Source organism: Pristiophorus japonicus, unplaced genomic scaffold (genome assembly GCF_044704955.1).
Source record: "Pristiophorus japonicus isolate sPriJap1 unplaced genomic scaffold, sPriJap1.hap1 HAP1_SCAFFOLD_182, whole genome shotgun sequence".
Classification (NCBI taxonomy): Eukaryota; Metazoa; Chordata; class Chondrichthyes; family Pristiophoridae; genus Pristiophorus; species Pristiophorus japonicus.
Window position 1 is genome coordinate 309,551 of NW_027251505.1, and position 15,329 is coordinate 324,879.

Consider the following 15,329-nt stretch of genomic DNA (forward strand, 5'->3'; position numbering starts at 1 on the left):
GGGTGTTGAAATGTCCCCTCATATCTCCTCTAAACCTCCCCCAATTACTTAAAATCTACGCCCCCTGTTTGTTGACCCCTCTGCCAAGAGAAACAGGACCTTCATATCCACTCTATCCAGGCCCCTCAATTTTATGCACCTCAATCAGGTCTCTGCTCAGACTCCTCTGTTCCAAAGAAAACAGACTCAGCATCTCCAAACTATCCTCATAGCCAAAATTCTCCAGACCAGGCAACATTCAAGTAAATCTCCTCTGCTCCCTTTCCAGTGAAATCACATCTTTCCTGTAATGTGGTGACCAGAACTGCACGCAGTACTCCAGCTGTGGTGCAGCCAGTGTTTTGTACAGTTCAAGCATAACCTCCTTGCTCTTGTATTCCATGCCTTGACTAATATAGGCAAGTATTCCATATGCCTTCTTAACCACATTAACTACCTGGCCTGCTACCTTCAGGGATCTGTGGACCTGCACTCCAAGGTCCCTTTGTTCCTCCACACTTTTCAGTGTCGTACCATTTAATGTGTATTCCCTTGCCTTGTTAAACCTCCCCAAATGCATTACCTCACACTTATCTGGATTGAATTCCATTTGCCACAGTTCTGCCCAACTGACCAGTACATTGATCATCATCATCATAGGCGGTCCCTCGATCGAGGACGATTTGCTTCCATAGTTCACAGGTGTTTCGATGAAGGACCCGATGTTCCAGTCCTAGACTCCAATTGAAGGGGTGGAAGATGCCTTTGTGTGGATTTTTTTAACGTGGGGTGACCGTTGCACACCAGCCACCACATGGGCTTGACAGAGCGAGGTCTTGGTCCAGTGGCAAGGGTTAACTAAGATGACAGGAGACCAGCTCTGCTGCATGGACCCAGTGCCCACACATATCGCAGTGTGGGCTGGCCCGTGCTGCCCCTGGGCCCTCGGCTCTTCTGGGTCCCGTACCCTCATCTGTCGCACCTCCTCCACGATCTGTCGCCGCTCCTCCACCATAAACATTCACCGCATCTCGCCACAAACACTCACCGCTCATCCGCCCGACCTTCCCACTCCTCTGTACCTGGGCCCTGCCGATGTTCCTGCTCACGCTCCAAAATGACGACCAGGGTTTTGATGACGTCTCCCAGACGCCCATCTCAAAAACGTCGGTATTTGTTTAAATACCTGAAAACAGTTCACATATATGTAATAAAGCTTGAAGCACCTCCCGGAATTCCTTATAAGATGGGATTATGGTTTGTTGATCCAGATTCCAGAATCTCTGGAGAGATGTTTCCCGTGGTATAAGGTGGTGTGGCTGGATTCCGATGGACTGCATGAATAGCTTACCAACTTCGCTTGTTGTTTTAGTATCATCGCGCTGGTCCCTCGGAGAACAGTGTGAAGTGGTGGGAGGATCAACGTGGCCAGGATTCGTGTCCTGGTCAATATTTATCCCTCAATCAACATCACAGAGACAGATGATCTGGTCATCATCACACTGCTGCCTATAGGAGCCTGCCATGTGCAAATTGGCGGCTGTGTCTCCCACACTACAAGAGTGACCGCACTTCAAAAAGTACTTCATTGGCTGCAAAGCGCTTTGAGACGTCCATTGATATCTTCCTGCAGTCCGCCACTTTCTTCTTCATTATCAACCACTCAGCCTGTTTTAGTGTCATCTGCAAAATTCTTACTCATACCCTCAACATTTAAGTCCAAGTCATTGATGTATACCACAAAAATCAAGGGACCCAGCACTGAGCCCTGCGGAACCCCACTGGATCACAAAATCACCCATCAATCATTAAGCTTTGATTCCTGCCTCTGAACAAATTTTGGACCCAACTTGCCACTTTTCCCTTGAATCCCATGGGCTTTTACATTCGTAACCAGTCTTCCAAGTGCGACCTTAGCAAAAGCTTTGCTAAAGTGCATATACATTACATCATACCACTGCCCTCATCAACCCTCCTGGTTACCTCCTCGAAAAATGCAATCTATTTAGTCAGACACGACCTTCCCTTGACAAATGCATGTTGACTATCCTTGATTAATCCATGTCTTTCCAAATGAAGATTTATCCTGTCCCTCATGAATTTTACAAATAATTGTAAAAGGTTCGGCTGGCCAGCCTGTATTTACTCAATCCCTTTCTCACTTTTTAAACAAAGGTACAATGTTAGCAGTGCTCCAATCCTCTGTAGCCAGTGAGGATTGGACAATGGTGGTCAGAGCCTCTGCTATTTGCTCTTTTGCTGCTCTTATCAGCCTGGGATACATTTCATCCGGTACTGGGGATTTATCCACTTTCAAAGCTGCTAAGCCACCACTACTTCCTCTCTCACTCTGTTTATTTCATCTAATATTTCACACTTCTTCACCCTCATTGCAAAGTCCACATCGCCCCTCTCTTTTGTGAAAACAGATGCAAAGTATTCACAAAGAATCCTACCCAAGCCTTCCGCCTCCGCATACAGATTCCCTTTATGGACTCTAATAGGCTCCACTCTTTCTCTAGTTATCATCATGCTCTTAATGTATTTATAAAACCACTTTGGGTTTTCCCAGATTTACTTGCCAACATTCTCTCATGCTCTCTCTTTGCTTTCCTGATATATTTTTTAATTGCACCTCTGCACCTCTCGAGTTTTTGCAGTTTTGAGTTATCGGTATCTGTCATAAGCTTCCCTTTTTTTCGTTAACTTTCCCTCTATGGACCCTGACATCCCGGGAGCTCTAGATTTGTTCGTCCCACCTTTGTTTTTAGGGAACATACTTGCGCTGTGCCCTCAGGATCTCCTCCTTGAATGCCTCCCACTGCTCTGACATTGATTTACCAGCAAGTAGCCGTTCTCAGTCCACTTTGGCCAAATTCCATCTCAGCTCAGCAAAATTGGCTTTACCCCATTTGAGAACTTTTATTCCTGGTCCCCTTTGTCCTTTTCTATAACTACCCTAAACCTTACTGAGTATGATCACACGCACCAAAATGCTCTCCCACTAATACCCCTCATACCTGCCCCTCTTCGATCACAAGACCCAGTCCAGAACCGACCCTCCCTTGATCGGCTTGTTACATACTGGATAAAGAAGTTCTCCTGAATGCATTTTAGGAATTCTCCACCATCTGTACCATTCACACTATCATTTTGCCAGTTAATATTCGGGTAGTTAAAATCCTCCACTATTACAGCTCTATAGGTTTTGCACTTCTCAACAATCTGCCCATATATTTGTTCTTCTATCTCCCTCTAACTGCCTGGGGGCCTATAGTGAACTCCCAGTAGTGTGATCGCCCCATTTTTGTTATTTAATTCAACCCACATGGCCTCGTTTGATGACCCCTCTAACACATCATTCCTTTTCACAGCTGCAGGATCCGTCAATAATCTCTCACAACTCAACTGAAAGCAGCCGGAATGTGCAGCTTTGAGAGGGGCTTTCTGCACCGTCAGGGCTGGAAACTGTAGAGTTTGAATGTGCACCGAACTGTACAGAGTATTCAGTCAATATAGCAGGACTGGGAGACATGATGCTTTGTTAATACTGAACAAGAAATGCACATTATTCAATGCTTCTCATATTTAATTGAACACGTTTTCAGCTGGTTTTGAAACAGGAACCTTTTGCGTGTTAAGCGAATGTGATGACCACTACACTACGGAACCCACGCTTTCAAAGCAGACTGCAACCTGAATGCAGCAACTTCGACCGCTCGGCCATCCTGAAAGCTCAATATTATGGGTGGCCACCTGCAGTTTGATTTTGAACTTTTGTGTCCTGTCACATGAAGTAAATGAGGACAGCAGGCGTATCTCTGCCTGACACCGGGTAAACATTGAGACAGACCTTTGAGCAAGGGTCTGGTTATTGTGAAACAGCAAAGAAAATATTAATTCTGGAATTGCCCAAAAGGACAGGGACCTCAACATGATTTAAACACGCAACTTTCTGATCAAGAGGCAGACACACCACCGCTGCACCACGAGGCCGAAACGCTGAGTCTGAGATGTTCATCGATATGAAGGTTCTGCAATAAAAAGGGCTTTAAAATCCCCGCCCATTCCCACTGGGTGTCAGAAGCAGAGCTCACCTGCCAGTCACCGTATGTTTATTCGTTAAACTTTTGTGTTGCTTTCACGGGAAAGCATCATTAATTAACCCATCACCTTCTTTTGCACAATGAAATAAATGCTAACTGAGGGAGAGTTGATACTTTAATCAATAAATACAGCAAATGCTGGAAATCTCAGCATGTCAGGCAGTATTTGCTCGGAGACTCAACTCGGTTCCAATTGTTCATCCACAGCAAGTTTAAACATAAAGTTCGCACTTGGGATCGAACCAGTGATCGTACACATATAAAGCAAACGTGACAACCACTACACTACGGAAACCTCTGGCACAGTAACCCCAACAGAGGGGAGCTGACCAGTGAGCTCCCTCTGTGCTGATCGGGAATGTGCTGGCTCACCTTAAACAACTTCTGTCCCACACTGAAAGTTCTCAATCCTTCTCCTCTGCTGCCTTTACAGAAATGTCACGGATCACCCAGCCACAGTGTTCACTTCTACATCCTCACAGTGGGGCCACAGAGGCTCCTACCGTTTCCCCGCGATCAGCGAACACACCCAGTTTGTAAAATTAAACCCCGAACACGTGTCCGGCAAAGAGCAGGAGAAGCGGGAGAATGTGTAAGCTCGTTCTGCAACAGATAGTAGTGGGGTTATTAACGGCGATTACAGCAATCATTAATCCTCTCACACACCTCACTTATGTTTCTGCGATGAACTGATTGAGAATGGAAAGAGGTTTAATGCTCGACATCTTAACCACGCGACCAGGGAACAGCTTCGATAATTTGTATAAATACAAAAAAATATATTTATTTATGGACCTGAATATCAACGGCTAGCTGCCGAGACCTCATGGAGCGACGATCGTGCATCTAATTTTGAGCGAGGGAAATTGTTCCACAGTGACACCCACTTCATCTTTTGTTCCCATTTAAACACTAGAAATTGAGACAAGGAGAATAAATAGAGAAATAAAAGCACAGGATACAGACAAGAGGAAGAGAGAAAGCACTTTACAGCCGTTGAGTTATATTTGAAGTGTTATAGTGTGGGGAAAGATGTGCCCAAATCACCCCACACGTACCTCAACTCTTTGCGAAGGAGTTCGGTGCAAATAATCAGATGCCTCAGGGACTTGGACTTTCTTGGAATAAGTTCTGCTTGTTCCTGCATTCAAGCTTGAAACAGCAACTGGGCTTCCATCTCACGGAAGCAGCGTGCAGCGGTTAGCGAGTAGGTGACGAGGTTTGGGGTTGATGTGCATCGCTTTCAATCTTTGAAATTTCCCCAAGCAAAGAATCGCTGAATCCAACTGTCCCTGTAAGCATTTTGTTCACGTTTAATCACAGGAATATCCGCAGTCAGGAGCTGAAAAGAAATTAAAACCATTACCGGCTTCGGGACAATCAGAATACTTTGTCACAGACAAGACACCGGAAGGCTGGAAGGTAGATCACACCGGCTGTGGGAGAGCTGGTTGGCGGTGACATGGAAGTGTCTGCAGTGTGCGGGACCAGACTGCTTCCACACATCCACAATGGATGTCTCCCCCGTATTTTGAGGCTGTGCCCCCTAGGTCTAGTCGCCCCGACCAGTGGAAACAATCTCTCTGCTCTATCTTGTCTATCCCTTTAATTATTTTAATTGTTTTTACAAGATCACCCCTCATCCTTCTGAACTCCAACGAGCAAAGACCCAGTCTGCTCAATCTATCATCATAAGGTAACCCCCTCATCTCCGGAATCAGCCGAGTGAATTGTCTCTGTACCCCCTCCAAAGCTGGTATATCCTTCCTTAAGTAATATGACCAAAACTGCACGCAGTACTCCAGGTGCGGCCTCACCAATACCCTGTACAGTTGCAGCAGGACCTCCCTGCTTTTTTACTCCATGCCTCTCGCAATGAAGGCCAACATTCCATTCACCTTCCTGATTACCTGTTGCACCTGCAAACTAACTTTTTGGGATTCATGCACAAGGACCCCCAGGTCCCTCTGCACCGCAGCATGTTGCAATTTCTCCCCATTCAAATAATATTCCCTTTTTACTGTTTTTTTTCCCAAGGTGGATGACCTCACACTTTCCGACATTGTATTCCATCTGCCAAACCTTAGCCCATTCATTTAACCTATCTAAATCTCTTTGCAGCCTCTCTGTGTCCTCTACACAACCTGCTTTCCCACTAATCATTGTGTCATCTGCAAATTTTGTTGCACTACACTCTGTCCCCTCTTCCAGGTCTATGTATATTGTAAACAGTTTTGGTCCCAGCACTGATCCCTGTGGCACACCACTAACCACCGATTTCCAACCCGAAAAGGGCCCATTTATCCCGACTCTCTGCTTTCTGTCAGCCAGCCAATTCTCTATCCATGCTAATATATTTCCACTGACTCCGCGTACCTTTATCTTCTGCAGTAACCTTTTGTGTGGTACCTTATCGAATGCCTTTTGGAAATCTAAATACACCACATCCATCGGTACACCTCTATCCAACATGCTCGTTATATCCTCAAAGAATTCCAGTAAATTAGTTAAACATGATTTCCCCTTCATGAATCCATGCTGCGTCTGCTTGATTGCACTATCCCTATCTTGATGTCCCGCTATTTCTTCCTTCATGATAGTTTCAAACATTTTCCCTACTACAGATGTTAAACTAACCAGGCTATAGTTACCTGCCTTTTGTCTGCCCCCTTTTTTAAACAGAGGCATTACATTAGCTGCTTTCCAATCCGCTGGTACCTCCCCAGATTCCAGAGAATTTTGGTAGATTATAACGAATGCATCTGCTATAACTTCCGCCATCTCTTTTAATACCCTGGCATTTCATCAGGACCAGGGGACTTGGCTACCTTGAGTCCCATTAGCCTGTCCAGCACTACCCCCCTAGTGATAGTGATTGTTTCAAGGTCCTCTCTTCCCACATTCCTGTGACCAGCAATTTCTGGCATGGTTTCTGTGTCTTCCATTGTGAAGACCGAAGCAAAATAATTGTTTAACGTCCCAGCTATTTCCACAGTTCCCATTTTTAAATCTCCCTTCTCATCTTCTAAGGGACCAACATTTACTTTAGTCACTCTTTTCCGTTTTATATATCGGTAAAAGCTTTAACTATCCGTTTTTATGCTTTGCACAAGTTTACCTTCGTAATCTATCTTGTCTTTCTTTATTGCTTTCTTAGTCATTCTTTGCTGTCGTTTAAAATGTTCCGAATCTTCTATTTTCCCACTAACCTTGGCCACCTTATACGCATTGGTTTTTAATTTGATACTCTCCTTTATTTCCTTGGTTATCCACGGCTGGTTATCCCTTCTCTTGCTGCCCTTCTTTTTCACTGGAATATATTTTTGTTGAGCACTAGGAAAGAGCCCCTTAAAAGTCCTCCACTGTTCCTCAATTGTGCCACCGTTTAGTCTGTGTTTCCAGTCTACTTTAGCCAACTCTGCCCTCATCCCACTATAGTCCCCTTTGTTTCAGCATAGTACGCTCGTTTGAGACACTACTTCCTCACCCTCAATCTGTATTACAAATTCAACCATACTGTGATCACTTATTCCGAGAGGATCTTTTACGAGCTTCAATCATTAATTTTCTCTTTACATGTGATGAACTTTTATCCCTATCTCGTTTACACACTGTATTTTAGGAGAATGGTTTAAAATGTTAAGTGCTTATTGTCATGTATTCAACCAACATTGTAACACATATATAATCTGACCTCAGTTGTACACTGTGAGAACAATGACCACTAGGTGGTGAACTTGTGGGAGACACTTCTAACCTGGACCTTCAGGTATAAAAGGGGAAGCTCCACCCACTTTCATCACTTGAGTGCTAAGGAATAAAGGACAGGCCACAGACTGACCTTTTCTCAAGCATGGGCCTCGTGTGCATTTCTACTGTATAGTAAGGATGTATCAATGGCGACGAGAAACTGGGATTTAAACCACGTGAGCATGGCCGCTAGCAGAATAGACGAGAGATACTGTGTAAAGGAATGGTTGGGACAGAGAATCAACATTGTTGAAGCAGCACACAGTTCTCCAGGCAGACAAGGGCAATCGGGTATGCCCCAACATATAGTCGAACCCAGAGGGGGAGTTCGACAGAGATAATGGCAAGCAGAACGGCGATTCACACCATTGCAAGGGACAATGTGGCCAGTAATGGGGCCATCAACACCTGTTAATGGCACACTCAAGGACAGTCACAGGGGTAGTCAGGGACGATTGATGAGCAAGGGATCTTTTGTTTCCAACAACAGCTCATGTTGGAGGCATGGAGGCACAAACTCAGCCGGAGTTTGCAGAGATGAACAAAATACCTACAGAATTTGCAGAAATGAACGCTGGGGGAAATCGCTGGAAGCTGAAGTTCAGTGAGTTCATGTGGAGCACGTATACAGTTCATACACCAGGACGCCACCGATAATGATGAAAGTGCTCCTCAGTGGCATCCCAGTATCAATGGAGCTAGACACGGGGGCTAGCCAGTCCCTGATGGGTATCAAATAGTTTGAAAAGTTGTGGGCGTCCAAGGCCAGTAGGGCCAAAATCATCACCGATTGACGCACAGGTACGGACAGACACCAAGGAGATCATTCCGGTGCTTTGCAGCGCCACGACAATCGTGACCCACAAAGATTCGGAGAACAGGTTGCCACTCTGGGTTGTCCCTGGGGACGGTCCCGCACTACTGGGGAGGAGTTGGCTTGCTGTCATGAACTGGAAATGGGGCAATGTTAATGCTATTTCCTCTGTGGAGCGAGTTTCATGCTCACAGATCCTGCACAAATTTGACTCATTATTTCAACCCGGCATTGGCACTTTCATGGGGGCCAAGGTAGTGATTCACATAAACCCGGAAGCCAGGCCAGGACACCACAAGGCCAGAGCGGTGCCGTACGTGATGCGGGAAAAGATAGAAGGTGAATTGAACTGCCTGCTGAGGGAAGGTATCATTTTGCCAGTCGAATTCAGTGACTGGGCGAGCCCGATTGTACCGGTGTTCAAAGCGGATGGGTCAGTCAGGATATATGGTGATTACAAGGCCTCCATCAATCGGGTGTCACTCCAAGACCAGTACCCGCTAGCGAAAGTGGAGGACCTCTTTGCGATGCTATCCGGTGGCAAACTTTTTTCAAAATTGGACCTGACCTCAGCTTACATGACCCAGGAGCTGGCGAGTGAGTTGAAGAAGCTGACCACCATCACGACACACAAGGGGTTGTTTGAGTACAACAGATGTCCGTTCAGGATTCGCTCAGCCAACGCGATCTTCCAACGAAATATGGAAAGCCTCCGTAAGTCGATTCCAGGGACGATGGTTTTTCAGGACGACATCCTCATCACGGGTTACGATACTGAAGAACACCTCCACAACCTGGAGGAGGTGCTACGCAGACTGGACCGGGTAGGGCTGCGACTGAAAAACGCGAAGTGCGTCTTCCTAGCTCCAGAGGTCGAATTCCTGGGGATGAGGGTAGCAGCAAACGGGATCAGCCCTACTGCATCCAAGACGGAAGCGATCCAGAGAGCACCCAGACCCCGTAACACGACGGAGCTGCGTTTGTTCCTGGGGCTCCCCAACTATTTGGTAACTTTCTTCCAAAATTGAGCACGCTGCTCGAGCCGCTACACGTGCTCCTAAGCAAAGGTCGCGAATGTGTCTAGGGGGACAGCCAGGAAAGGGCTTTTAATAGAGCACACAAGTTGTTATGTTCCAACAATCTGTTAACGCGATATGACCCATGTAAGAAACTTGTGTTAACGTGCGATGCGTCGTCCTATGGTGTCGGGTGTGTGTTGCAGCATGTCAATGCCAAGGGTCAGTTACAGCCGGTAGCTTATGCCTCCAGAAGTCTGTCCCAGGCAGAAAGGGGCTACGGGATGATAGAAAAGGAGGCGCTCGCATGTGTATATTCGGTAAAGATAATGCGCCAGTACCTGTTTGGCAGGAAATTTGAGCTGGAGACAGATCACAAACCCCTCACATCCCTTTTGGCCGACAACAAGGCCATAAATGCAAACGCATCGGTCCGCATACAGAGGTGGGCACTCACGTCAGCCACCTATGACTACACAATTCGGCACAGACCGGGCACTGAAAACTGCGCCGATGCACTCAGCAGGCTCCCACTAGACACCACTGAGCGGGCTACCAAGCATGCCGCTGAGATGGTCATGGCTGTTGAAGCTTTCGCAAGTGAAGGCTCACCTGTGATAGCCGGTCAGATTAATGTCTGGACAAATAGAGACCCGATATTGTCTCTAGTCAAGAAATGTGTCCTGCATGAGGACTGGGCAGCCACGTACAGGGCATGCCCTGAGGAATTTAAACCATTTCACAGGGGCAGGCATGAACTCTCGATTCAGGCCGATTGCCTACTGTGGGGAAACCGTGTAGTCATGCCCCAGATGGGCAGAGAGGTGTTCATCAGAGAACTCCACAATGAGCATCCGGGCATTGTCATGATGAAGGCAATTGCCAGGTCACACGTTTGGTGGCCAGGGATAGATGCAGATCTGGAAGTTTGTGTTCGCAGGTGCAACACGTGTGCCCAGCTGGGCAATGCGCCCAGGGAAGCCCCCCTTAGCCCCTGGCCATGGCCCGCCAAGCCTTGGTCACGCATCCATGATGACTACGCAGGTCCTTTCATCGGAAAAATGTTTTTGGTTGTAGTAGACGCCCACTCCAAATGGATCGAGTGTGACATTTTAAATTCAAGCACATCCTCTGCCACGGCAGAAAGTCTGCGGGCAATGTTCGCCGCCCACGGTCTACCGGACATCTTGGTCAGCGACAATGGCCCGTGCTTCACAAGCACTGAATTCCAGGACTTCATGGCAGGCAATGGAATTAACCATGTCAGAAAGCCACCGTTCAAGCCAGCCTCAAACGGCCAGGCAGAACGAAAAGTGCAGATAATCAAACAGGGGATGCTCAGAATCCAAGGGGGTTGCCTACAAAGCCACTTATCACGCCTCCTGTTGGCCAATAGATCTCGACCACACTCGCTCACAGGGGTTCCACTCGCAGGGCTGCGAATGATAAGGACGCTCAAAACCTGTTATCCCTTATACTCCCCACCATGAAAGAAATTGTTGAGAGCAGGCGCCAATCACAATATAACTACCATGACAGGAATGCGAGGGCACGATATATTGGTGTAAACGACCCTGTTGTTGTCCACAACTACACTGCAGGGCCGAAATGGCTCGCAGGCACTGTGATTGCCAAAGAGGGCAATAGGACTCTGGTCGTTAAACTTACCAATGGACAAATCTGCCGCAAACACGTGGATCAAACAAAAAGGAAGTTCAGCAACCCAAAAGAAGAAGCAGAGGAAGAACATGATATAGATTTCACTCTAGCACAGGTGACCGAACACCGGAACCAAAGGGAGGAGAGCCCAGTCACTGTGGGCAGTCCGGATAGGCCTGAGGCACCGCAAACAGCAGACACACAGGCCAGCGCCCGACAACCGGAGCCCCAACTCAGGCGCTCGACAAGAGAGCGTAAACCACCAGAGAGACTCAACCTGTGATCCCAAAAAGACTTTGGGGTCATGTATTCAACCAGCATTGTATCCCATTTTTAAATTTAAAACCTGATAAAATTGACGACATGCCGCCAACGTGCAAAAGTAAGAATTATTTTAATCACCATTAATTAGCCGATAACCTTCTTCAGAATGAAATAAATAATAATATAATTACTGAGGAACAGTGGTATCTTCAATCATTCATTTTCTCTTTACATGTGATGAAGTTTTATCCCTATCTCATTTACACGCTGTATGAGAATGGTTTAAAATTGTAAGTGTTTATGACTCAGTTGTAAAACCATTGATTGTGTGTGTGTCTATTCTTGATAGGAGGAGCACTTGAGACCGGAGTTCCAGTTCTGTATATGTATCAATAGAATCAATTTCCACCAGTTTCTTTAAACCCAATAACATAATTTATTTCTAATGGGCTGGATGGAGGAACATGATCCATGTAAAAAATTGTTATCGTTTTACTTGAACTGAATGCTCATAAAATATTGGAGTGGGAACTAATTGGATAACAGCACTGCTGGCTACATTTGCGGAATAGATTCGTGCAGCCAAAACGCACAATGACAACCTGGGACTGTGCGGTACCGAATACTCGGGGAAAAACAGTTAAATACTTCGTCCCTGGGTGGGCTCGAACCACCAACCTTTCGGTTAACAGCCGAACGCGCTAACCCATTGCGCCACAGAGACTGATGAACATATAAGGTGCAAGACATCCAAAACCAGGGTGTCAGTCAGTTAAAGCTTCAGATTGCTCCGACCGGTATGGAACTTGTCCACTCTCAGTTGTACTTTTCCCAAATAAATGGAGGGTCTTTCATTGTGGATGCGTGGAAGCAGTCTGGTTCCGCACACTGCAGACACTTCCATGTCACCACCAACCAGCTCTCCCACAACCGGTGTGATCTCCCTTCCAGCCTTCCAGTGCCTTGTCTGTGACAAAGTATTCTGATTATCTCGAAGCCGGTATTAGGTTTGAATTTCTTTTCAGCTCCTGACTGCGGATATTCCTGTGATTCAACGGGAACTAAATGCTGACAGGGACAGTTGGATTCACCGTTTCTTTGCTTTGTGAAATTTCAAAGATTGAAAGCGACACACATCAACCCCAAACCTCCCGGGAGATGGAAGCCCAGTTGCTGTTTCAAGCTTGAATGCAGGTACAAGCAGAATTTATTCAAAGAAAGTCCAAGGCCCTGAGATGCCTGATTATTTGCACCAAACTCTTTGCAAAGAGTTGAGGTTCATGTTTGGTGATCTGGGCACATCTTTCCCCAAACTACAACACTTCAAACATAACTCAATGGCTGTAAAGCGCTTTGGGGCGTCATGAGTTCCTGAAAAGCGCTGCAGATATGCAAGTCATTCTTTGCAAAAGTTCGATGCAATTTCAAAATATGCGAGCAATATCAAGGCTCCACTGGGACCCCTCGTAAATTTCAATGAACAACTCCAAAGGGAAATCACAGCCCGAGACCAACGAGCCAACTGTTTGACAAACGTGAAGATAAGGTGTAACCATGATCAAAGCATTTTTTTGTGTGTCGCTATTCAGAACATAAGAACTTAAGAAGGATGAGCAGGAGTAGGCCGAATGGCCCCTCGAGCCTGCTCCGCCATTTAATATGATCATGGCTGATCCGATCATGGACTCAAGTCCACATCCCTGCCCGTTCCCCATAAGCCTTATTCCCTTATCAGTGAAGAAGCTATCTCTGTCTTAAACTTATTTAATGTCGTGGCTTTCTCAGCTCTCTGAGGCAGTGAGTTTGACAGATTTACAACCCTCTGAGAGAAGAAATTCCTCCTCATCACAGATTTAAATGGGCGGCCCCTTATTCTGAGATTATGCCCCCAAGTTCTAGTCTCCCCTATCAGTGGAACCATCCTCTCTGCATCCACCTTATCAAGCTCCCGCATTACCTTATACGTTTCGATAAGATCACCTCTCATTCTTCTGAATTCCAATGAGGAGAGGCCCAACCTACTCAACCTTTTCTGATAAGTCGACCGCTCATCTCCAGAGTCAACCCAGTGAACCTTCTCTGAACTGCCTCCAAAGCAAGTATATCCTTTAGTAAATATTGTAAGTGTTTGTGATCCTCGCCCAATTGCCAGACGGACGGTTTGAATCGCCCCCACCTTACGAAAGTTCTAGATCCGGGAATTATTATTCAGAGTGTAAATTAAATGAGACATGGAAAGGGATGCTTCAGTGATAAATCGTAGTATATTTATTTGGTCTAACATACACTGTTTAAAACATGCACTGCTAAACGAAATCACTGTCTCTGTGGAGAATAAAATCCCGGTTACAAACAATATACATGCAGTACAGAAATGAACCTAGTAACACGCAGTAATTCCCTGGTGGATTCTAACCCCACCCCTACCAATGAATTACCCTCCCCAGAATAGCCCTGAAAAGCTTCACTTCTGAGAAAACCCTGAGCCCTTACCCAGCTGGCCTGGGATATCTGATTACTGGCTTGGGACACTCGCGACCATGTTCACCACCACACGCAGCCCGTTTTCTTGCTCAGCTCAGTTGTGGGAAGTCACTGCCTGGTCTTCAGTCTCGGTGGCTTCTTCTGCAGTACTGCTGCCCCTTCCTCTGGTGCATCGATCGGTGGAGCGAGAGCGAGAGGGAGAGGGGGCTCTCTCTAGACACAAGCTGCAAGCTGCAAGCTCCAAGCTTCACACCAAGCTCCAAGCTAAAAATAAAGTGGAAAGGACCCTGTCTTTCTGGGTGTCTTGCTACCTCTATCTTTCCCGCCAATCTTTAAAACCCCTTTGTTTCTAAGCACGGGTACTTAGTCAGTGATGGGCCATCCCACCCATGCATTGGGCTGATGGCCCTTAGTCTGGGCATCTCTCTGAGCCTTTGTGTTGGGAAAGCCCCAGCTCCTCCTTGACTGGCCAGGCTGGTGGGTTCATTGTTCTGTGTCTCCTTCTGAGATGGAGGTGAGAAGTGCTTTTACAAATTAGAGTGGCTTTGTCAGTGGCCCCCCTTCCTGGCTGACAGCTCTTTTGTCAATGGATGACTGACAGCTCTTTTGTCCCAGCTCACTGCCATGCGGTCTCTGGAGTTTTAACAAAACCAGCTTTTTTACATATCTGCACAGAGTGTCCCCAGCACAGAGAAAATAGTCTCAGAAAAATAAAATCCACAAAATATTCTCGACTGAGTCCATTCTTTAAACAGAAACTTTGTGATCTCTTCATTCTGCTCTGCTAATTATCGATCTTGCCACGTAAAAAGTGCATTGGCATTGCAATGCATTAATGTAAAATTAATGAAAAGAAAATGCAACGTTTTGTCGAGTGCAAAACATGCAGTGCCTGCATTTCAAAAAGCATTGCTTTTATTCATCCTGCGGAATGCATATTGCACAGATAATCTCAGCACACATGGTGCAGGCAAAGGCAGCATTCGACAACAAAGTGATTTGTCCTCCGCTGATTTGTAGCAGATAACTGACGGTTGAGCACACAATTTGACAACTTGACTTGTAGATCAAGCATCAATGAAAAAGGCAACAAAACTGCCCACCAGCACCAGGTGTCTTTCACTTGTTTGTCCCAAATTTTCAGCAGCTGGGACAACAAGAATTTAGGTTTCACGGAGATTTGAACTCAAATCACTAGATTTAAAGTCAAGAGGGCTCACCATTACACCATGGAACCAACTATTCCAAAACATTTGA

At 46.2% G+C, this 15,329-nt stretch overlaps 1 non-coding gene across 1 annotated transcript; it reads right to left on the minus strand.

The window, feature by feature from the left end:
- Positions 1–12,238: 12,238 nt before the first annotated feature.
- Positions 12,239–12,312, minus strand: trnan-guu (transfer RNA asparagine (anticodon GUU)). The gene has a single exon. It is a non-coding gene; the product is annotated as a tRNA-Asn (tRNA).
- Positions 12,313–15,329: the final 3,017 nt, after the last annotated feature.